The sequence below is a fragment of the Amblyomma americanum genome, chromosome 7 (assembly GCF_052857255.1).
Source record: "Amblyomma americanum isolate KBUSLIRL-KWMA chromosome 7, ASM5285725v1, whole genome shotgun sequence".
NCBI classification, from domain to species: domain Eukaryota; kingdom Metazoa; phylum Arthropoda; class Arachnida; order Ixodida; family Ixodidae; genus Amblyomma; species Amblyomma americanum.
In genome coordinates, this window is record NC_135503.1 from 56,161,206 (window position 1) to 56,185,558 (window position 24,353).

Here is a 24,353-nt window from a genome sequence, read left to right on the forward strand (position 1 = left end):
CCGGTTTGAGTTGTCGAGAGCGTCGGAATGAGGCGCTGTGCAGACGACGTGTCGAGGAAACGAAGCTTTCGCAATTCAACTAGGATGAACCAGAGCTAATCAACAGCCATTTTTTCTGCTTGAACATCCCCATTCCTCCAGCAATGTGCCTGCCAGGTTTCGCGTAACCATTTTTGGAAAGACAGAAAGAAGTGCCGCAATTCTGTATGGGCTTTCAGTATACAAGTCCAGGGTTGGAAAAAAAATGTGTCTTATGTTTATGTTTTATGGGGGTTTAAATGTCCCAAAGCGACTCAGGCTATGAGAGACGCCTTAGTGAAGGGCTCCGGAAATTTCGACCACCTGGGGTTCTTTAACGTGCACTAATATCGCACAGTACACGGGCCTCTAGAATTTCGCCTCCATCGAAATTCGACCGCCGCGGCCGGGATCGAACCCGAGTCTTTCGGGCCAGCAGCCGAGCGCCATAACCACTCAGCCATCGCGGCGGCCGTAACAAAAAATAGAATATTGAAATATTGTCCTGTACTTTTATCGAAATATAGAAGGTAATGGTCCATTCTTCCAATGCATACCAAAATCTTTCTTTTAATGTTTTTCAGTAGCTCGCATTGAGTAGTCAACACTGTCATAGAAAACCAATGGGAAACGTTTTTGATGATAGAAAAACGTTAACAGTAAAAAAAAAAGCCTGTCGAGGGGAGATCTGCGGATATATTTATTGTTATAGTGAAATGTTACAATACTTGAAACATTACGTTCATAAATTATTCTTGTTGAAAAATATTATTCTCAGAATTTATGGACATGGCAACCCAGTGTCGATTTCAGAGTGAATAGAAAAGTCAAAGATGATCGTCAGCTAATATGTAAGCTGCGGAATGTAAAATGCTAAGTCTCCTCTTTATGCATCGAGGAAGCAAATGACATTTTATGTTTGATTTGAAAATCTGTCATCTGTTCAGTGTAGTATTGCTATGGAAGACCTGCAATAAATAGCAGGAGTTGCCAAGCCCTATAGCTTCGCTGTTCGCAGAGCCTGTTAATTTATTTCTTTCGCTATGTGCTTGCCAAATGTTTGTCGTCGCCTGGATTGTCAAAAGCTCTGAAAACGTCTTTAGCTCATGCGGCTCTCTGACGCCTCATTTCTCTGTGTCCCTTCGTTCTTTGTTTAGCAGTGAGCTACGCGCCGCTAGCCATGAAGCACAAACTGTCGTCATTCTGTTGGAAGATGGCATGACTTGGAATACAAATTGTATTAGAAACGCTTCAAGAAAGAATCTGCGCGAACACAACACATAATTTCTTACAGCAGGTATTCCGCCTCACGGAAGGGATGTAAACCGTGCAGTACGGACAAATAAGCTCTCTACCAAATTTTAAAGTCATTACATTTCGGCGTCAAAGGTTCGAGATTGTTCTCGCAATAAGTTTGCCTTTGCGAATGTACTGCGGCAACTCGTGTTCTTTACTGCCATCGGCCTGTGGCCCCGACGGAGACAAGGCGTAGCATACAAAGGCTTAGCGTTCGTGTTAGCGCCACATATAGACACGCCTGTGCTTTTTGGTTAAGCTTCGTGTGGGCGGAGAAGTTAAACCCTGTAATTCCTTTGCTATGTGCACGAAGCCGTGATTCGCGATCCAAGACCTCTCTTAGCTGTGGTAGGTTAGTTGCAATTGTCGGTTACTTGCGAACGGACGTGTCCTTTTCATGAATTTGACAAATTGTTAACTATATAAAGTTCACTTTTCTGCCCTTCGCCACGACTGTGTTTGCTGTATTTGTCAGCGCCCAGCGATACCACGTACTGCGATGTCCACCTTCAAGCGAAGGTCTATCATCAAAGGAGTAACAAAGGAACTATCCTCCTATTCTGCACCTCACATATGCTCTCCAAAATATCCCAGATGTTGCAGGACCCCGGTCATTAAACGGGTGGGAGGTGTCTCTGGTGTTAACCAATACACTGCCTCTTTAGTTGCGATGTTCTCTTGTTACGGGCCACTAACCGGAAGCTTATCTCCCGTCTCTGACTTCCGGGAACGCACTCACTGTCCGCCAGTCTTCGTCTATAACAGTGTCGGAATCCGTCATGTCCCACCTACAGCATGCTTTTACTGCAGCAGCCCCCCTCCGCCCCCTCTCTAATGGCTGGAAGAACTGTAAATTTTTGTTCACAGGCGTGACACATCGAATGAAGGGTCGTTCTTTCCAAGCCGCAGGGATCAAACGAAGCGGTTACTCCAGACTCTTGAAACCCAGCCGCCACACCCGAGGCCGTCAAATCGACCAATTGTGTGAAATAGTTTTCGAAAATGGTGTTGAATTTCGACACATAATTTATTATAGAACAGTAAATTTTCTATATTATCCTCATTGGTAACAGTAACTATCCTTTTGTAGAAACCGACACCGAAAGCGGACTTCAAAAATTTCTCGACCAAATATCAACTATACTGTCTAGCGAACAGAACCAGAAGGTTCGATTGCGATTTTATCCATCATATTCGTAAATTATCTCCAAACGCCAGCTACAACGATTTTATTATTTTGCTGTGCAGCCCTTTTGTGAGCGGAGAGGAAGTTTTCTTGGAGGACATTTTTTTTAGCACAGAAATAGCGAATGACATTGAGCCCGCGCAATAGCGAGCCTGCAGACCTGCTTGCCAACAGGTTCCTATTTGTCATACGAAGATTAAGGTGAATGATATCAATATGCATTAGGTAGATATGCATCGGATGCTAAAGCTTCGTTATGCTGCCCACGTGGTAGCACAAGTCATACTACATGAGACCACGTACGCGTCAGGCTCAGATAACGGATCATGAAAACACATCGATGCAGCAATCAAGCCCGCAGGACATTTTTCAGTGACGGTTCATTTTAATGCACGAGTGGCTCAGGATTTTTGCGCACAGCAGATGCGGCACATAATTTTCCTACTTTGCCGTTGTAAATTCTACGAACCTCATTAAAAAGAAGCGCACGTGTCCTGACTCAGATGTGCACTTTCCCCCTCCTTCGCAGCTCAACAAAATTGGAGGATGGGCGGTCGTGTCCCAATCAGGCTCTCCACTGGTGTGTACATATGCCACAAGCTGTGCACGTGGGCATGGACCAATGCCTCAAAAATAGAACAGAAGGGGAAGTTTGACTCACAGCCACTATAGATTAATTTGACTTGAACTGTATGACGATTAGCTTTCTCAAAAGAGCTTCCTCAGAACTTTAAGGGGGTCGTCTTTCAGGCGGCAAAAGCCAGTTGTTTTGAAGTAGAAACAAACCTATGGGTAAAATCTTGTTCTTGAAGACAGCACGCCCGAAGACAGCACGCCTCTACATGGAAGTTATTATGTTTGCAGAATAACTTTGGAAAAAAATTCACCATATAACAACTGTATACCAAGGAATGAATGATTCATACTTCTGTATGCCCTAATGATTTGTGCGAAATTTATGTCTGTTGGGCTGTATAGAATAAAAGGTCGAATATCTGGAGCATATTTTATTTCTTGAATATGTTTGACGTTTTCTCGCCTAAGCATGCAGCTAAACATGCAGCGTGCATGCAGCTTCAAACAAACCGCACTAAAGACAAGATATTAATGGGCGTTCGCTGAACAACAAAATATTGAAAAAGAGCATTTCGATGTAAGTATAAAACTTCGAACCATCTGAAGCACGGAAGAAAATATCAGGAGTCGAAAGTAGCCGCATCTTCTACGCTGTACCCGAATTTCCGCATAAAGTAGAGATGAAAGCTTTAGCTTTGTGTATGGTCATTCTCGCCGTTTTCTGCGTTTCATCGAAGTGAGTACAGCGTTTTGGAACGTATTTTATTAGAAACATTGGGCTCGGATCAGATCTAGCTGCTATGTTAACTGAACCACTTCGAGGGAAATATTTTAGTGTATCTTGACGGTACATAGAAACGAGTCTAGAAAAAACTTAATAATAATAATAATTGGTTTTTGGGGAAAGGAAATGGCGCAGTACCTGTCTCATATATCGTTGGACACCTGAACCGCGCCGTAAGGGAAGCGATAAAGGAGGGAGTGAAAGAAAAAAGGAAGAAGAGGTGCCGTAGTGGTGGGCTCCGGCATAATTTCGACCACCTGGGGATCTTTAACGTGCACTGACATCGCACAGCACACGGGCGCCTTAGCGTTTTTCCTCCATAAAACGCAGCCGCCGCGGTCGGGTTCGAACCCGGGAACTCCGGATCAGTAGTCGAGCGCCCTAACCACTGAGCCACCGCGACTTCAAAGTATGTATTCGGAATCAGTTTCCCCGTCACATTTCAAAGTTCGTTCACAATACTCGTTGGAAAAGTACTTCTAAATTTGTACCTATCAACTTGAAAAGCGGGCTCTTACCGTAACTGTATGTATGTAAAAATTTCGTTCAAATTTTAGATACATAGATCTTAGCACGCTTTATGGACCATATATATATATATATATATATATATATATATATATATATATATATATATATATATATATATATATATATATATAAAGCCGCCGCGGTGGCTGAGTGGCTATGGCGCTCGGCTGCCGGCGCGAAAGACGCGGGTTCGACCCCGGCCGCGGCGGTCGAATTTCGATGGGGGCAAAATTCTAGAGGCCCGTGTGCTGTGCGATGTCACTGCGCGTAAAAGAATCCCAGGTGGTCGAAATTTCCGGAGCCGCCTGAGTCGCTTTGGGACGTTAAACCCACATAAACCAAACCATATATATATATATATATATATATATTTATATATATATATATATATATATATATATATATATATATATATATATATATATATATATATATATATATATAATCACTTTCTTCAGTGGAATCCTGAAGGAAATATTAATTCATCAGTTTATAGACTGCTTTTCTAAATTTGATCTGTCGGAATTGTACAAAAAAGAGCATAAATAGACGCCCTGAAATAAAACTACGCGTTTCCAAGCTGTGCCCAGTACTCGGTAGTAATGGAGGAACACGAAGAAACTGCTGAGTGAATGGGGAACGGCGTGCTGTGGAACAAGTCTAGAAGCTGACACAGCTCAGTAACATGATATTCTGAGAAGAGTATTGTAAAGGCATAAACCATCTATGTGGCGTGGGCAATGTGTCCAGTTGGAGACTATGTGCCAGCTATACTGCAACAGAAGAATGCATAGTGCTGACTTCCCCTTTGGCGCACCAACTAATTAACGTATGCCTCATAGTTTGTAGAAAACTTGTTTTGCTTTCTCCTGGAGGCCACTAAAAAGTCTGTGCGACCTTAATACCAGCCCCATCAAGGCGTTTTAATGCGTTAGCATTGGAACGTTCGTTGTCGTAAAAAGTTTCCTGCGTTCGCGTTGGTGTGTGGAGCATCGGTTGGCAGCAGGCAACGTGGATAGGAAACCCTCGCTTCACTTTCAGAAGAAAGGGGGAGAGAGAGGGTAGGAGGTGGTGGGTGGAGAGAAGCAGACCGCGGTCTCCATTAAAGTCGAAGGATGGGGGAGAATGAAGAGTGGGTATTACCGTCCTCGTTGCATGCATGCGCCAGACCGACCTTATCTGTCGGAAAAGCTGTTAATTCCAACCAGCTTTCGCTGCATAATGCGCCAAGCCGGTAAGTTTAGCTCTACTAATTTTTTTTTTGTTTTCCTACAAGGCTTACTTCACTTGGCACACGATTTACGTGGAGCAATTTTATTCATTGCGTGCATCTTTGGCAATAGTTGTAATGTCACTTTGGTCGTTTTCAACCCTATAGCGTACCTGCTAGGGCACTCGCAAAGACCGAAAGGTCTTTAAAGGAAGGAATAGGGTAGGTTCCCACTTTCCAAGCATTTAGAGCTTCAGAGGTGCTTTAAATGCCCTACAACACGACTGGAGAGAAAACGATGTGTCATTAAAAACTTTTAACCGAAGCTCTGCGTGGGTCTAAGCCGAGGACGCACGAAGTGATCAACGCGCTTTATTCAAGAGAGGTACGCTCATTATATAAACGCCAATCAGTGAAAAAATTAGCGGTGGTTTAGCTCTGGTTAAACCTGGAGTGATGCCATAGTTACAGATGGCCGAGTGTAATTTTCTCAGTTGAAGTGCAAAGACAGCCTTTCCCCGCTCCGTTTCGCTGTGCGTTCCTTGTTCATCTTCGTCCCACTTGACACGGCGCATGCGCACAGCTGTGGCAGCTCGGTTTCGCCGGCGCGCCGTGCCGCCGGCAGCACTGCTGCTTTGCACCACGTGGATGGTCACATTACCAACCACGTGAAAAGCGACGTGATCAGTCACTGCTCCGCGCCGCCGGCAGCTGCTCCGCACCACGTGACATCGTGGCGGCGCAGCCAGAGGGTGGCGGCGCCGCCACCTCCACGCTGAAGGCTCGAAATGCTACAGTAATGCAGCTATCGCTACAAAAGGCAGAACACAGCATTAACGCACTCAAGAAATCGCTATACCAGTGGCCCTGGAATGGGCCTCTTTCATGTCGCGCCGTGGATATTAGCCACACGGAAGGCGCCTCACTTCGATTTGCCGCCATCAAGGCAGGTTTTAGGCCAGGTGACTAGAAAAGCACGTCATATACATTCTCTTGGTCGCTTGCATTCGCGAACGAGAGTGCAAGGTTAACACACTGAGGCAAATATGTACTTCTGAAGGTAGCAGATACTTCCTCCATACTAAAATTTTCAAGCTTTCACGTCTGCCTAATGATCATATTGCTGTCAGATAAAGAACAGTTTACTTACAAGTTGCCAGGCTGCCCATTCTCTCTGTGTCTGATTTGTTAGCTGAGTATATAATGTATGTGTTTTCAGAATAAGTAAGGTTTGTTGATAGTGAGCTTCTCGTCCACTTATAACTCGAGTAATTTGTTGTTTTTTCCCTCCTTTATTTTACTCTGACAGCGGGCTGGGATGCCAATACTTGCACTTGCGTTTGATTGAAATATGCAAGGCAAGGAATTGAACGATCATTTAGGTAGCCGATTGTGTGAAAGTAACTATCGGATAAGGTAAATCGCCAATTGCAAAGAGGTGGCCAAGAACCGGCGCATGTCCTTTGCGACGCTGTAGCATATAAGAAACGACAAATGTTAATTTTGGGCACCCTAAAAAGATTGAAAAATAATAAGCCCCTGCCTGCGCCACTGACGTACAACAGGCTTAATCCAATTTGAAGATAAATGAAAAAGCCCGAGGGCAGTGGTACAATTTAACCACCCGTAGGTGAGGTAAATGAAAAAAAAAATGAGGGGATGTGGTAAAAAGCTACATAGCGACCCACAGTCGAGAGAGCGGGCCCGGGGAGACTCACCTGATCTTCCCTGGGATGCAGCGGAGAGGATGGGTGAAATGTATAGGTTGTATGGTGGTCGGGAAGGGGTTATGGGCATAGGGATAGGAATGGGTACAGCGAGTTTTTGGCTCTTATCCTTCGAATGCCTTGACTCAATTGCTGGCCTGCCTGGCCAGGACAGGGAGGGCATCAAGATTGCCCAATGGAGCGGCCCCGCTAACGGGATTTCCGGCCACCCACCTAACGCAACGGACTCCGACCACCAGAGACAGAGGAACCTAACCCAGAGACAGCTACCTCGGGCCCCTCTACGACTCGATTTCTGTGTTCGATTTCTGTCTGTCCAGTTTTCTTATGAATATTTATATTTTGTTAGAAGGAAGAAGCTGTACAAGGATTCGTACGTTGCAGTTCTTCCGAAGCTTATGTACAGGGCCTTATACAGTGGAGGCCCAGGCAGCGACGTGCTTAAACGGGTGAAGGCGATGCAGGTGCCGCCAAGTGCAGAAACTTTTTTCTTTAAGTTACGTACTGAAACACTACCAGTTAAGAAGATTTTCGAGAGAAGTTATTGCTACCTGGGGGTGACATTGTCTAATCTGCAAGCAGGCAGAAAACATATACCACCTTTTTTTTGCTTTGTTGGGAGGGGTAAACTTTTGGGATATCTCGCATGGTGTTAGGTACTTACCTGTACAGTTTGAGGATAGGGTACCATACGAATTAATTATGCTAACGGGGCTCCACTTCATTTAGCGTTCCATAATGACAGGACACCATTGCGATCCTGGTGCACGGCCCGCACGGATATATTTTCGGGAGTGTATGCATCGGTTTATTGAATTACAGAAACTTTCTCCTGAAGCTCCCGAGTGTCTCGCAAGATAGGAGCCTTTAGTGGAGTGGAGATAACTTTAACATGACGAAGCCATTTGACCTGGCAGACATTGTTTTTATTATTTGGGTTTTGTGACTTGTAAGGTTTTGTTTTGTATATTGTGCTCCTCGCCGAAGCCAGGAAATGAAGAAAAAAATGCAGCGGTGGCCCATGGTTATGGCACTCAGCTGCTGACCCGAAAGACGCAGGTTCGATCCCGGCCGCAGCGGTAAACTTTCGATGAAGGCTAACTTCTGGAAGCCCGTGTACTGTGCGATGTCAGATCACGTTAAAGAACTCCGGGCGGTAGAAATTTCCGGAGCCCTTCACTACGGCGTCCCTCATAGCCAGAGTCACTTTGGGACGTTAAGTCACCATAAACCCAACCAAACTCGCGCAAACTATGTTTTTTTAACATATCTTAATAGTATTTTTTTTTCAGAGCAGGAATTCCTCCAAGAAGGGTTCGAGCCCCGTTTCCATACGCCTGTCCCGCTTCGGTAATTATAATTTTTACGACTAATCTTAGCACCACAGAGAGGCGTTAAGACAGCAGTCCTCTAACTGCTCATTACATGCGCACTAAACAGGCAGCGATAAGTTCAATTGCTTAGCGCATAACGTTCCGACGAGAACCGGTTTACTGCGTGCTGTGCAGTGCTGCTTTGCTTTTTTTACGCATCGCAAAGTAGCTACAGTAAAAACATGAGCGCTTTGTCGTGATAATTACGCAAAAAAAGATAGGTGATGTTTGAAACTTCTTTTTTTTTCTTTATTGCTTATCAGCGCAGAAGAACGGCCTTGTGGTCGCTTAAGTGCGTACCAAGTCAAGTCACCTTTATTTAACATCACAGAGACGTCAGGAGTTCAGGCTTGAACCCTACAGAATGCTTGACGAAGGGTCTGCGCCCCCGTACAAAACTTGGCGATATTCAGCAAGAACATTTCGCTTGCACATCAATCAGCTGCATGCCCCGCACAATGCGGTGAGCGTGAAAGGCTGTCTATATGCTTCTTTCGGCTCGTCGCTGCCTTTGCTGCGTCTGAAACAAGCCCGCAGGTCGAAGTCACGCTTCTCCTACGATTCGCCCTGCGTTGCTTCTATGTTAAAGTCGCTCACAGGCATTGGTTGGTCGTTCCCGTACGGCTGCAGACACTTGGCTGCAGACGGACAATCGGAAAGGGCCGTCGAAGGCCCAGGCGTCGCCTTCTCTGGCTGTCACCTGCGCCATTCGTGGACGGGGGCACTGTTCACATGACACTCATGCCCAGTTTGGCCCTTGCGCTGTTCGGCTTCCCGCTCGCCACTGCTGCTGTGCATGGCAGTCCAGAGCTTCTTCGTCGAGAGTGATGCTTACCAGACACGAGACAGGTGGGGTTGCCAGGTTTGTGAAGGATGCAGTTGAAATGCAGTTCTCAGGGAAGGGGGCTTGTCTCTGCCTGTCGACTTAGAGGGGCGGCGGTACGGCACAGGAAATGGGAGGAGGGACGCCGTAGTGGAGGGCTCCGGATAATTTCGACCGACTGGGGTTCTCCAACATGCATTGACATCGCACAGTACACGGGCCTTTTGGACATTTGGAATTTGAATTGGTTTGCGAGGAAAGGAAATGGCGCAATATCAGTCAGTCACATCTCGGCGCACACCTGAACCGCGCCGTAAGGGAAGAGATAAAGGAGGGAGTGAAGGAAGAAAGGAAGAAAGAGGTGCTGTAGTGGAGGGCTCCGGAATAATTTAGAACACCTGGGGATCTTTACGTGCACCGACATCGCACAGCACACGGGCGCCTTTACGTTTCGCCTCCATCTAAACGCAGCCGCCGCGGCCGGGTTCGAATTCGGGATCTCCGGTAGCCGAGCGCCCTAACCGCTGAGACACCGCGACGGGTATTTAGCTCCACTGAATCGCTCCATTGAATCCCGGGATCGAACCCGCGTCTTTCGGGCGTGCATGCCGAGCATCAAAACCACTGAGCCACCACGGCGGCTCAAACTGCACGGGTCCTGGCCTCTGTCACTTCGCCTGGAATGCCACGCCTCCAACTGCAGGGTCTTCGCGTCTCGCTCGCTTCGTCTGGGCTTCTGCGGCCCGAAGCGATGAGTTTACTCGCTTACGTTGCTTTGCAGCTGTTTCCGTGGCACGCATTACTTGGAATTCGGGACTAGCTCTTCTAGTTTTCCTTGGCTGTTGCCACGTAGCGCTTGGCTTACATCACTCGCAAATAGCGCGTTGACGCCATCCGTGACAGCAAGAAAGAAACAGCATGGCAGAGTGGCCGCTGGACTGAATGTAATGGATACTGGCTGGACGCTGTCCAAAGTTCCTAGCATTGTAAGGAAGGATTGTTTTGGCGGGCTAGGCATTTTTGTTCCCGATCTCGAGCTCCCCAGGTCGCATTGTGGTCTAAATGAGGATCCTACTTCTTTCAGCCGCAATCCTCCAGCGCCTTTGATTTGAGCAAAATGGCGTGTTCGGTGACTTGGACGTTGTTCTCCTTCAGAACAAGAATGTTGTTCTACTGCGCCTTTTTATTTTGCTCTCGCTGACACAATGCACAATCTGACACGCTGATTTCTAATCAAGGAATGCCATCACACCTGACGTCATTTCACGCAGCCCAATAAACATTGCCATGCCAGCCGCGCCCCCGTCGGAAGGCGTCCACTCGTAAAGCTGAGGAAGGCGCTAAACACAGCGAATGGTATAAAATGACCAGAACTTTCAGAAGAGAGTATCGTTTGCAGTTGCGTAGTTCCGACAAACGCAGTTTAAACCAAGTGGCATGTGTCTCCATATGGCATCGGCAGGTCGCATGCCGTTCGAATTGTCCTGCATCTTCCTTTCAAATATATGATCCTATAAAGCCTTGCAGTAAATCTGGACTTGCTGGCCGCCAAGTCACAGAGTGCAATTTGTGATGACTTACTTTCTTCAAGAGCGCTTATTATTTTTATGCTCACATCACAGAGTCTTCAACTTGATTCGAAGCCCTGTGCTATAACCAACCGGCAAAAAGACTTGCTTACGTTTGGGTCAGCATAACGGAAAACTAGTCCCATGGCTGCCTACATTCAAAGTTTGTGACCTGCTACTTCTAGTTATGCGTTATTTATGAACGCCTTACTCCCGCTGCGCGTGATGTATACCTTAGTACTATGCTAATTTGCCTTAATTTGCTCATATAATTAAAACTCATGCTTTTGCTGTTTAATAGCATATGGACTTAATAATATGTGCAATAAATAATGTAGTAGCAAGGTAGCATGAACGCATTCTTGCGTTGAACTGGCTTGTCGTCAAAATTATGCTGGAAAGGGCAGCGTACGCAACTGATAAACTCCCAAATTCGCTAAGCAGTGCTTGCAATCACTCTTTGTCCATAAAGGCAGCACTTGAAGGTGAATGAAAAAAATATATGCTGTAATTCAGTGAGCATATATATATATATATATATATATATATATATATATATATATATATATATATATATATATATATATATATATATATATATATATATATATATATATATATATATATATATATATATATATATATATATATATATATATATATATATATATATATTGCAGCAATGCTTCGCTGCTTGAAAATATGTCCGCAAAATTTCTTCATTCAGTGCGTTATAGCATGTGATACCCAGGTCCAAGTGTAAGTCTAAACGGCGTTTTGAAAGGAGGTATCACTGCTCACAACTCTCTTTCCATAACGCGACATCTTTTTAACAAGACCGCTCAGTTGTTGTGCAGGTTGATGCACTTCAATTTCCAGAAAACGTGCGAAACGAAATGCACGGATGTACTTCACGATGAATTACCCGAATCTTCATGCAGGGGATCCTGCAAAACACTCTTCTTAACACTGTAATGCTATGCGCGAAGCATTCACTGCATAGTTGAGCACAAATAAGTTTTCATTAAAATGCTTGGGTAAGCAATGGGAAAGGTAAAATGATATAGGTTCTATAAAACGTGCTTTATTCTGTCTCCATTGTTATTCTGGAAACAGTGCGAGCCATGGCAAGTAGGCGAGTGGTGCGCTCCCAACTGCACATGCCTCATTCTGCCAGCAGGACCTCGTCGGGACCCTTACCATAAGTCCCTCGTGTGCACCCACCGCTTTGCCAGGCGGCCATATTCCGGTCCGCGTCGGCGTGCGCGTTTAGTTCTGTAATTCTTCATTTCAATGTACGTCGACATTTATGTTGAATGCAGACGGAATAAATTTAAACTGGACTTTCCGAAGCAAATCTGTGGTCAAATAAAACATGTCGTAAGACGTCTGAAGTGCTTTTCTGAAAAACACAAAAGAAACAGTTCTGAGCAGAAAGAAGCCGCCGCGGTGGCTGAGTGGTTACGCCGCTCGGCTGCCGGCCCGAAAGACACGGGTTCGATCCCGGCCGTGGCGGTCGAATTTCGATGGAGGCGAAATTCTAGAGGCCCGTGTACTGCGCGATGTCAGTGCACGTTAAAGAACCCCAGGTGGTCGAAATTTCCGGAGCCCTTCACTACAGCGTCTCTCATAGCCTGAGTCGCTTTGGGACGTTAAACCCCCATAAACCAAACCATCTGAGCAGAAAGAGGGGATAATAAAAGTCTGTTATCTGCTTCACTGGACGAAATATGAGGTGTATGCCATTATTGTAGAAGTATGAACGTAATCTAACAGCGTGCATGTCGCTCATGACGGGACGTTTTATTTCAGTGCCCCACGTTGTGCGTGCGTGGTATCGATCACCCGCAGTGCCGCATCTTTGGAAAAGTTGTCGATTCGTTCTTTTACGCACACACTGAGTATGGCTGGTGTGTGATTGTGACGTACGGTACACGTGCGATATTGGCACAGAACAAGAGCGATTTTTGCTCATGCGCACGTAACATTGTTGGACCCACCTGCACACAATCTGCCTGGCAGTATCAAACTGCAGATTATCGCAAATAGCCCAGAGCTGTTTCATGATATCAGTGTCTCAGCCGTCGACCGCACGTGACTGACCAAGATAATTAACCACTAATTTTAACCCGCCGCGGTGGCTCAGTGGTTAGGGCGCTCGGCTACTGATCCGTAGTACCCGGGTACGAACCCGACCGCGGCGGCCTCGTTTCGATGGAGGCGAAACGCAAATGCGGCCGTGTGCTGTGCGATTTCAGTGCACGTTAAAGATCCCCAGGTGGTCGAAATTATTCCTGAGCCCTCCACTACGGCACATCTTTCTTCCTTTCTTCTTTCAGCTCCTGCTCAGAAAAGTTCATAAAAGTGTACAACAGCTGTATGTTACCGGTACTCACCTTGCGGGGCAGAAACGTGGAGGCTGACGAAAAGGGTTCAGCTTAAGTTAAGGGCAACGCAGCGAGGCATGGAAAGAAAAATGATAGGTGTAACGTTAAGAGACCGGAAGCGGGCAGAGTCGGTGAGGGAACAAACGCCGGTTAATGACATCCTATAGTCGAAATCAAGAGGAAGAAATGGGTTTGGGCAGGGCATGTAATGCGAAGACAGGATAACCACTGGTCCTTAAAGGCAACGGAGTAGATTCCAAGATAAGGCAAGCGTAGCAGGGGGCGGAAGAAGGTTAGGTGGGCGGATGAGATTAAGAAGTTCGCAGGAATAGGGTGGGCGCAGCTGGCAAATGACAGGGTTAAGGGAAGGGATAAGGAGGGACTGAGAGAAGAAAGGGAGAAAGAGGCGCCGTAGTGGACGGCTCTGGAATAATTTATACCGTTGCACGGCCCACAGAAGAAGAGGCACAGCCACGCTATGTAGGCGAGAGTAACTTGCGATTCCACGGTACCTACGACTAGCGTGGATGCTACTACTGGATGCTACAACTGGCGTGGATGCCTGCGCACGACTAGAACCTGGCTTACCAACAACATCGTTCCATCAAGGTGCGGCTCATGTGGTGACCCGGAAAGTAACGTTCACCGCGCCTTTTATTTCCTTACCACCTTCTGAATTCCCTTTGACTTAAGTGCTCATCTTCGATAGCTGTTGCTTGATGACTGAAATTGACAGGCGCGCAGATGGTTTGATGAGATGAACTACGTAGACTGCTGTTCTAGGATGGTGCTTTCTTACATGCTTCTCTTCTATTTGATGCTTTTCAATTTGATACGTTTCCCTTTTTTCGCATCTCATTGCCTAAATGTGGCGCCAATTAATTCCACTTAGATTGGTTTTTACGGCTAGCTAATGACTGCATGCTTTACATTTGCTTCATTTAAATTTCAGTTTACTTTGCCGTGCTTCATGGCTCGCTAAAACTTTTTGAAGTTCTTGCATTTGTTACAATAACCACACTTCGCTTTTTTTTTGGCGCGCCGCGTTGGGTCAGCCGATGACGGGCGCACGCTTTAGGCGCGGCTTTCCCTCTCTCCGAGCTCGTCACTCTGTTGGGGGGCGTCACTGCGCCGACCTCTTCAACTCCGCCGGTGCATAATTTCCCTCTGGTCGGTGGTAAGGTTGCGGTACTCGCACTCAGCTAACTGTAGGCGACGGAGGCTTTACCCGGCGGCCACGCAGAGAGACACGCCTACATTTTCGCTGAATGGAACTTATATTACGCAGTAAACAATAAAAACGAAGTTGCCGCACAGGCATGTGGCGCAGTTAAAAGAGTATGTGAGAGCCCTGCTATGACACCGACATGTTAAAATATGCACTAGCCACCGGCACATGACGAGCCAAGTTGAGAAAAAAATAACACAGAAATTATCTGCCGTATTCCACTAGTCAAGAAAAGAGAGGGAGCTGTGGTGTCTCCGCAGTGTGTTTGTAGATAATATGACAAGATTTCCGCATGAATTATCAGGGCCAGTAAGCATGTGCACGTTCGGAAATCAATTCCCTGCAAAAAATATTCGCAATAGATGGTTTGGAGCTGTCCTTTGTAACTTGTTTAAACGGGAAATGTGAATGGCGGCGATTCGAGCGAAGTGTTTCGGTGGCGAGCGTGCTATGTTGCGTAACTTCTGCTGGCTGTTATCTTGTTCCCTGTCACGTGACTGGTTTGTTAATTCATTTCTCTGCATTAGAATGCCAAAAAGTCATTCATTATTTCCGATATCCAAAGAGAAGTGTTTGCTTTCGTGGTTTTATATTTTCTATATATGGCGGTCCCCAATAAATCGTGAGCTTGACCCACGCTGTCCTTATTCGCAAAATATTCTTAACTGTGATCCCGAAGGCTTTGCATTACTTAGCGGTTGTGCATTTGAATACATAGCCCGTAATGACAAGAAAAGGCCTTAAAAAATGATACCTGACATTATATCGATGTTGCGTATCACGAGTACCGAGGGCAAGCCTGTGAAATCATTCAGCGCATCGACATTTGGTGCGATATATTCTTGCTAATGAAAGCACATTTTTTACTCGTCGCCAGATCTTGAAAGAAAGTGCAGGACTTTCGTTAGATGCTGAAAAGGCTAATCAATAGAGATTTGCTACGTCAACGTTGCCGAAAAGGTGACAACTCAGAAAAAGGTCACCTCTGCGGTTCACGTGGAGCAGAGTGCATTCTGCACCTACAAGGTCTGAGCTAGTAGCTGCGAATAATTCTCTTCATGACGGATGTGTGAATGGGTTGCGCATCGCTGAGTAGCAGTAGGCCGGTTTTGGCTAGTCGGGCTACTGATCCGGAGTTCCCGGGTTCGAACCCGACCGCGGCGGCTGCGTTTTTATGGAGGAAAAACGCTAATGCGCCCGTGTGCTGTGCGATGTCAGTGCACGTTAAAGATCCCCAGGTGGTCGAAATTATTCCGGAGCCCTCCACTACGGCGCCTCTCACTTCTTCTGTTCTTTCACTCCCTCCTTTCTCTCTTCCCTTACGGCGCGGTTCAGGTGTCCAACGATATATGAGACAGATACTGCGCCATTTCCTTTCCCCCCAAACCAATTATTATTATTATTATTATTATTATTATTATTATTATTATTATTATTATTATTCCTAACACCAAAACGAAGTGAAACGCAAGGGATGCATTAAACACGAGAGCAAATTTAATAATGACTTTTTATTTCATGGTCTGCACATGGCTCTAACAGTAAGTGAAAATTATAAAAATTAAAAAAATAAAACGGCTCAGATAAGATGAACGGCCACCAGCAACCGACCGATTAACCGTGCAGAACACAGGGCGAAATCTCGGCATAGTTTCCTTTAGAAGGCCTCGTCTGTTTTCGAAGCCGCAGCTGTATATGCGACGTACACCGAAAATCTGCAATTACCACATAATTTTTTATTCTTCTGTAGTGACTCTTTCCCCGCCTTCTATTTCGTCGTTTTGTCATCGCTCATAAATGTTTTTTTTTTATTGCGACAGTGTGCCTGTTGGGATAAAGTATTTACAAGCATAAGAAGACACTGGACTCTCGAATGGACCCTGAAAATTTGCATCATTCTGCGTTCCCTGCTTGGGGGTTTTTCACATAGTCGGAACAGCCAAAGTCGTGGTGTTTTGCAATTTCCTTTTTACACAGCATTGTAGCTTCGTATGCCTGCCACTAAATGCCTGGGGTTCAGATCATGTGCACTAGTCATTGACCCGTATTTGTGCGGGTTTATTGGAACTCTTAAATTGTGTTAACAGACGCGGCGGTGTTTTAACCTTGGGGACATCTTCTGTGTACAGGGTGTTTCTCCTAAGATTTTACACAATTTTTATAAGTAGGGTTTTCGAGTTAGAAGAGCGCCCTTTTCGCCATAGCACTCTAAAGGGTGTAGTACATAAGAATACAGCTAAGCCGTGCTAACTAGTCACTTGGTTAACTAATATTGAATAGCTAGCTTTTTAACTATTACCGTTAGGCTCCTTTATTATTGAGAAGCGTGTAGGCCACTGTAAGTAATATCAATATCAGTTTTTAGAATTCAGAAAACGCGGTTACCTTTAGCGCTGTGGCTCCACAAATTTTGGCTACATCGCGCCAAAATACATGCGCTTTCGCGGAGCTTACAGGCAAAGCAACGTCTCCAGTGGACGTAATTCGTCGATTGAGCCAAAATTTGTTGGGCCACAGCGCCTAGGGTAATTGCATTTTCGAAATTTATAAACTAATATGGATTTTACTTACTGTAGGCTACACGCCTTTCAATAATTAAGGAGCCTAAAAGTAATAGTTAAAAAGTTAACTATTCAATAATATTTAAACAGCCTGCTAGTTACCACGTCTTCGCTATATTTTAACCTACTACACCGCTGGCACTGATATACCGAAAAAAGCGCTCTCAAACTCCGACTATTTCTAAAACTTGTCTAAAGTCTTAGGTGAAACACCCTGTCTACAGCTTATTTGACAAGTCTGCATGTATTCCTTGCTTTTGAAAACAAACACTGAAATTTGTGCGTGGCGCAGCGCAGCAGAAATCAAGCAGATTTAAAAGGTGATACCACCCCATCCACGCTCTGCGAAAAGGTCACTTGATTCTGGTTTTCCGTTCTCCAATGAATTCATGCACATGCCTTTTCTCGAATACCGTCAAATTATGTTATTTTATACTGGAGGATGTTACTCGAGATGTTGCCAAGCTTAGTGGCCGCATTATGTAAAAGATGCTTTAAAATAATCAGAACCGCTGCATTGACAGTATATAGGCTTGCTGATTAGGAACTCTTCAGGATATGTCAACGTTACTAGCTTAGTAACCGTATGTGACTTTTAGACATCACACGCAGTTATATATTGATCTGCTATTTGCTAAATTGAGCAAAATTAAAGATTCAGTGTATTTGGTAGCTATCTTAGCAGCTTTTTTCACTACCTCTGAGTAAGTATCAAGATTTAGAAACACGCGTGCCCTTGTCCACAGGCTTGCCTCTTTAGCAAAACTTGAGTCCGCAAAGGGCAGCTCATCGCGGGCAGTGATAGGCAGCGGAAATGTTTTATATCTGTGAGCGACAAGCGCAAAGCTAGGAAGAAAACTTTTTGGAGCATTTCAACTTCCTTCTAGTAGATTCATCGCAAGTAGATCAGTTTTTCACGAAATCTAAGATCCCAGAAATAAAAATGCGTTCATGTAAACGTTGTCACACGTATCCACTGCTTCCTTCCCCTCATCGTCATGGGAAAGAGAAATGCGTTCATGTAAACGTTGTCGCCACGTATGCACTGCTTCCTTCCCCTCGTCGTCCTGTGCTGAGATGCGCCACCCAAAGCTACAAGTTTTCTTTTATATCATCTGTACAAAGCGTAAACCCTTTGAAGTAACACACCGGCACTCTTATACTAGGCTTTCATTTTTTGATATATAGCAAATAGATTTTCGCTTCATAGCTGTTTTCTCCGTCCGGCTTCTGCATCAAAGGGCGGCTATTTCTGGAACACTCAGGGACGTCACCTATCCCCTATGATTAATCAGGCGCTACGCACTGCCCCAAGGGATGGCAGGAAATAACACGAGTCTGGTTTTCCTTAGCGTTTCAACGTAAGTTTTTGCCCTCCCCTCGCGTAAAAGTGTAAGGCACGAGCAGCATATCATAACGTTGATAAAGATTATGAGGACACTGACTTGCACCTAGAGTAGCCATGTGATTCGTTTACCTGAGAATGCGTGGGGAAGAGAAATACATATAACCTACCAAGACTGCGCACAGAAGCGAAGCAGAATAGTTGCGCAGACGAATGACTGCTAGTAAAGCAACTTGCTAGACTGAGTAAGGGACTTGACCTTGTCTTATAGAAGACTCCAGTCATTGACAGTCATGCCCATTTTTGGCTGCCACAATGTCTCGCATAGTTGCCACGTTATTATTGGCCAGCAGTTAGTGACCAACAAAGGAGATTACTGCCTATGGCCTTGATTCAGTCTTCCGTGTTTTATCATTCAGCACTACTGGCTAGCGACAATCGTGGTGTTAGGCCTTCGAAAAAGCGTGATGACGATACGCTTGGCTCTATCGCGGAAAGCCTCCTATAGAGAGGTTTTGCTTTTAAAATACTATTGTGAATAATTGCGAACCGTATAAGGTGAAACGCCCTGTGTAGTTTTGGTGGGATTTCTTTAGAAGGCTTACCATGCGACTCTTGGCGCCGCCTTAAAGCGGCGTGAACTTCAAATTGTACAATTGTAATAGGCGGCTCAAGAAGCCACACCTTATTATCCACACCCAACGAGTGCGTAAAGACCTAATAATTCCAGGCATACTTTTCGTGCATGTAATAGCGCATATTGTGTCATGTTCGGTCAAAGACAGCATTGCACCTGTAGCCTTAGTCTTGAGCCACAGGTGGCCGGTAACGATCTACAGGAAATACAGTGGGTGAAAGAAATAGCAGGATTACGCTAGCCTTAGTGCTGTCACTTATTTATATACGACATTGCACTTCTAATTTACAGAACAATGAAAAGGGTAGCGACGCACGAAGAATGATGGTGTATAAAACGAGGCCTCCCGCATTTTTTCTATGCAGCAAGCGCTTGTACACATCTGTTCAAGCGTACTTTACTTCAATGGTCGTGCTTACACGCGATGGGGCGTCTGAAAGAGGCGACTTGAATTGTAATGCACATCTATTTTTCACGAATATTTTAATAGAACACTTCTTTTTCGCAGCCTAGGTGTTGTTGGAGGCGAGAGGGGACTTTCTGTGCTCCATATCAGTGCCTTTTTCAAGAATTGCGAAACAATAAGCGCATTCTGATAAACCTTCTGAGTTGGTTCCATTACTTCAATGCACTTCCTGTGCCCCACTGCTTAATAACTGCCAAGTTTCTCGTGCTGAACTCTCGGTTCATTTGAAATTTTGATTGAAGTGTAAAATATTTCTTGCACGTGTTTAGCTAAATATGCGCCGTAAGTCGTTGATGTATGTTTCTGAAGGCATAAACAACCGCAGCACAAATGATAGAGAAAGGTCACGGAGAAAGAACTGTTGGGCCTCCGGGTGGAAATGATTTTGTCTGGGCTCATAGGAACATCCAGAAATGAAAAAAATCATCTCGTTTAAAGCTTAAAAACCGGTGTTTGGTTAGGATCTGCACTGGACACAGCATGTAACTTTATTACCTCGGTTGAAGCAGACTATTAAAATAAAGTCAGACTAACATATTTCGTTGTTTGCATTACAGGTGTGGTGTCCCAGGCCCGATCGGAAGCCGACTTTTCCATGCTTGCACTTTTTCAGTAAGAAAGACGATTATCCACTTTCCTTGAAGTAAACCACGCGAGACGGTGTGCCATTTATTGGAAATAGCTTTTTGTAGCTACGCATTGTCAGTCCCATGGAAACTGAGACCGAGAATAACTCTTTCGTATAACTTATGGCCTAACACTATTGATGAATTTGTCGATAAGCTTGGTGGCGCTTCTTTTCTTCATGAAAAAATGAACACACCTTGCTTCCATGTTAGCTAATTAAAGGGGCCTATTCTTATGTGCGCGCTGGTAGACCTATCCTGTAGCGCCTATTACTGCGCTACTCAGCACGCGAGATGCATTAAATTTATATTTTGTGACCTAGTTACTGTCAAAAATTTAATCTCAGATTGTTCACCAAGCCTGATGATAGGCTATAAAGCTCCTTGACGCCTTTCTATGGCCAGCAGTTTGCAGTTCTGAGTTGGCTACTTACTTGGCACTGAAGTCGACCCTCGCACACACTGCTATTTATTTATACGTACACAGAAAAAAAAAAACTCCTCAGTTGCACTAGCCTGCTAAAAACCGCTCAGACTGCTTGAGTGCAAGATTTCATGCATAACATTAGAAGGCGCGAAAGGGTCAGTATGTTTTCTGAGGTGAATTCGATCCACGGAGTTAGGTACTGCGCGTTGCTCTGAGAATTACATAAGGAGTAAATGAGTAAAAAAGAGTCGTAAGGATTAAAGGAGTAAAAAGGGGTAACTACAAGGAGTAAATAAAGGGGTAAGCTGTCCCCCAGCGCACTGACTCTCATAAAAGGAACGGAATGCACTAGATGACAGCCTTTTTATTTACATAGAGACTTATTAGTGTTTAGAGTGTAAAATGAGAAGTTCACGCTACACGCAAATGCGTGTAGCGTGAAAGCGCTACTTTCCAACTGGAGCCGAATGCGCCGCTCGATCGCTTCATACAAGTGTGGCGAAACTACCTCTGGGATCACATGCTCTGCGGTAGCTTCGTCGCGGCTTTGTCGAGGACCGATGGCCAGTATGCCGACCAACGACCAGTTGCCGCGGACGCCTCAATCGCTATCGGTATGATCGCGTCAGCCGCGAGCGTCTCGGCCAGGAGCACGTGACCGCCCTAGAGAGCTTAGAAAGCGGCTTGAGGTAGTCAACTTCGAAGAAACAAACCTGCACAGAGGACTTTCTGAACGAATAAACGCAATTTTGTCTAAGTATATCTTTAGCTGTAAGAGGGCGGGTCTACTTACTACGAGCTTCGCTTACAACGAACGCCATAGGCGTGACCGTGAGGTTCGTTATAAGTGTGCTCGACTTATTTTAGCACTGGCACTGCGTCTCAGATGAAATCCGTGGTGCGGCTTCCTCAAGAGAGGTGCTCCCGATCTAAACAACTTTTCCCTCTCTCCTATGTTCCTCTCCATTATCCCCCTCTTCGCACTTACCTCCTCAGCTTCTTAAAGACTCTCTGTGCCCCTCACTGAAAATGTTTCTCTCCACGACTCCGCGCGTCGTCTGCGACCAGCCCTTCTCTCCCTTGGACGCTCGGGCTTTCTCCCGCCGCCACGATTTCGTCTGCTTGCTCTGAATGCGCGTTGGCTGTGTTTGTACGGCGGACAGAGCGCATCGCCTGCGCGTGCTCCCAGTGCTGTGTGTGTCCAGTGCGGTGACCCCACGGAAACATTTTTACGCATGGTATGTAAGGGCCCAGCATACGCCCAACCTCGAGCCACCCTGAGAGAGGGCTTTCGCAAGCTCGGGCTCTCTTCACATCCCTGAGTGACATTCTCTTCACCAAGTGTGTGGCTGGTGCACAATCCAGTGCACACAAGCTTTTGCTAGATTATATACAAACTTCAAAACCTTCGCCCCTACATATAAATTGGCGGGTGTGTCACCCGCCTCCTTATGCAATCCCCTTCCTTCCTTCCGGGAACTCCTCACCCGCCTCCTCTCACACTTCTCTTTAATCCCTCCCGCTCGCTGAGCCCCGTTGCGGTGGTCCCTAGTTAAGGGGACAGTTATAGGGCTGTGCATTCCCATTATTTTCACTCCCCTTCCCCCACTAGCGCGACCCACCACACAAAGAACCTTAACTATTCTTACAACGGACGCAGGATGTCGTTTAACTCAGGAATGGCCGCTTACCTGCTAAGCTTTAAAACGTAAACACGTTTTGGCGGGCTAGTTGGTTAAGCATCTTGAATAAACAGCGCGAACAAAGACGAGCACAAAAGACAAGAAAGCGAACGACACGGCGCTGACTAACAACTGAAGGTTTATTGCTGATCACACAAGTATAAATACATAGATGTCGGCAATGAGGGAAAGGTTTACAAAGTGCAAAAAAACCAAAACGTAAAACTCGCTCGCGAAAGAACTCAAAACAAAGCATCAGTATCTACACTGTGCATCTAGCTTTGAGAAATGGGCCATGATAGTGACATGGTAACAGTGAGCTTATACCGCAACATGAAATGGCCAAAACTCACCGGTTTGGCAATGTACCCATGGTTTATGGTCTACCTCTCAATGTTGGTTTTATGCAGTTTTTATGCAGTCAACAGTAGACTAGAACTTTTTTTTCCCACCTGAGTGTCCAGAAATCTTTGTTTCGTTAGTATTCCACGGCAAAGAAGTTGGTGTTTGGGCTTAGTCTTTGTGGCAGCCTTCATTTGTGCAATGGTCTTCTTTTGAATAGTGCTTCGGGCTCCAAGCAGGAAGTCGATGCGGTACGAACTGCACTTGCATTCCGCCCGCCAGGCCCCTGCCGGGTGTCGCCCTGGATCGTGCCCTAATCTGCGTAGAAGACCACGCCAGAGTTCCCTTTGGATACCGAAGACCCTCGCCACCAAGACGGAGAGGGCCACGAGGGCCGCCACAACGAGGACCGCCACGAATGCTGCTTCAACTACTAAGGAACCGTTAGCTTATGGTTGTGACGGCGACGACGTGTACGTCTTTATGTACAACCACATAAAATGATATAAACCATCAAAATTTGCAGTCTAATTAATTTAAGTTAAACTGATTAAACAAACTTCTCTTAACATCTTTGAAAACTTTCGAAAGCGCTGCGACAGGGGACACAAAGAGAACACAAAGAGCGCTTTCGAAAGTTTTTAAAGATGTACCAACTAGCTCAATTGTCCGTGTTATTCTCTTAACATGCTCCGCGAAAATTTATAGCCTAACATCGTAAAAGTGAGAGACGAATTGAAGTGTCATCATGCCAGATCTGAAGGCCTGTAGTTGTGAGAGCGGTTGAGGGAGGGCTGTGGGTGGAATCGCTCAGACCTTTGTTGTTTTGACCTTTGGGAAGTATCTGAAAGGCATGCATGCACTTGCTTTCACAGAGCAAATACCTGTACGAAAGCAAAAACTCTCTCTTTTTAGACCCTGGTATTGCCTAAGCATGCATCAGCGCAATAAACTGTATCAGAAAAACCAATTTTGCACGAGCGTGCTGATCTCAACTGGCTTGGACAATTTCAAGTCAGCCAGCAGTATATTAATCCGTTCCCCCTTTCTTCCCAGCAGTGGCTTCGTAATGGCCCTGAAAAGCTGTTCAGATAGTGAACAAGGGAGCCGTAGTGTTCCCGAAACGTCTTTTCATCTTTTGACTTTGGCCAGTGACCAGCAATCCTCATCTCTAAACGTATAAAACAGTAAATAATAATAATATTTACCACATGCTTGTAACATGCGCTGTTCGAAACTTAAGTTCTGATTCTAGTAACCTGAAAGTAGCGGAAAAGTTATTTTGACACTGGAGGAAAAACGCTAAGGCGCCCGTGTGCTGTCCGATGTCAGTGTACGTTAAAGATCCCCAGGTGGTCGAGATTATACCAGAGCCCTCCACTATGGCACCTCTTCTTCCTTTCTTCTTTCACTCCGTCCTTTATCCCTTCCCTTACGGCGCGGTTCAGGTTTTACAACGATATATGAGACAGATGCTGCGCCATTTGCTTTCCCCAAAAACCAATTAAAATTAAAAACTGTTTAAAAAAGTGCCCGTTGTGTCCCTGTGCGGGGCAGATG

The 24,353-nt window shown here is 45.5% G+C and overlaps 1 long non-coding RNA gene across 6 annotated transcripts in view; it reads left to right on the forward strand.

The window, feature by feature from the left end:
- The window catches only part of LOC144099162 (uncharacterized), a 46,096-nt gene extending 22,409 nt beyond the window's left edge, over positions 1–23,687 (forward strand). The window contains exons 1-4 of one of the 6 annotated variants that reach the window (XR_013307327.1): positions 3,689–3,812; positions 8,621–8,678; positions 20,274–20,328; positions 23,014–23,687. This is a non-coding gene — a long non-coding RNA (uncharacterized LOC144099162). Of the gene's footprint in view, positions 1–3,688; positions 3,813–8,620; positions 8,679–12,208; positions 12,483–13,995; positions 14,089–20,273; positions 20,329–23,013 lie in introns of those variants that run through there. The other 5 variants (XR_013307323.1, XR_013307328.1, XR_013307326.1 and 2 more) reach the window with 5 other exon arrangements.
- The last annotated feature ends 666 nt before the right edge of the window (positions 23,688–24,353 follow it).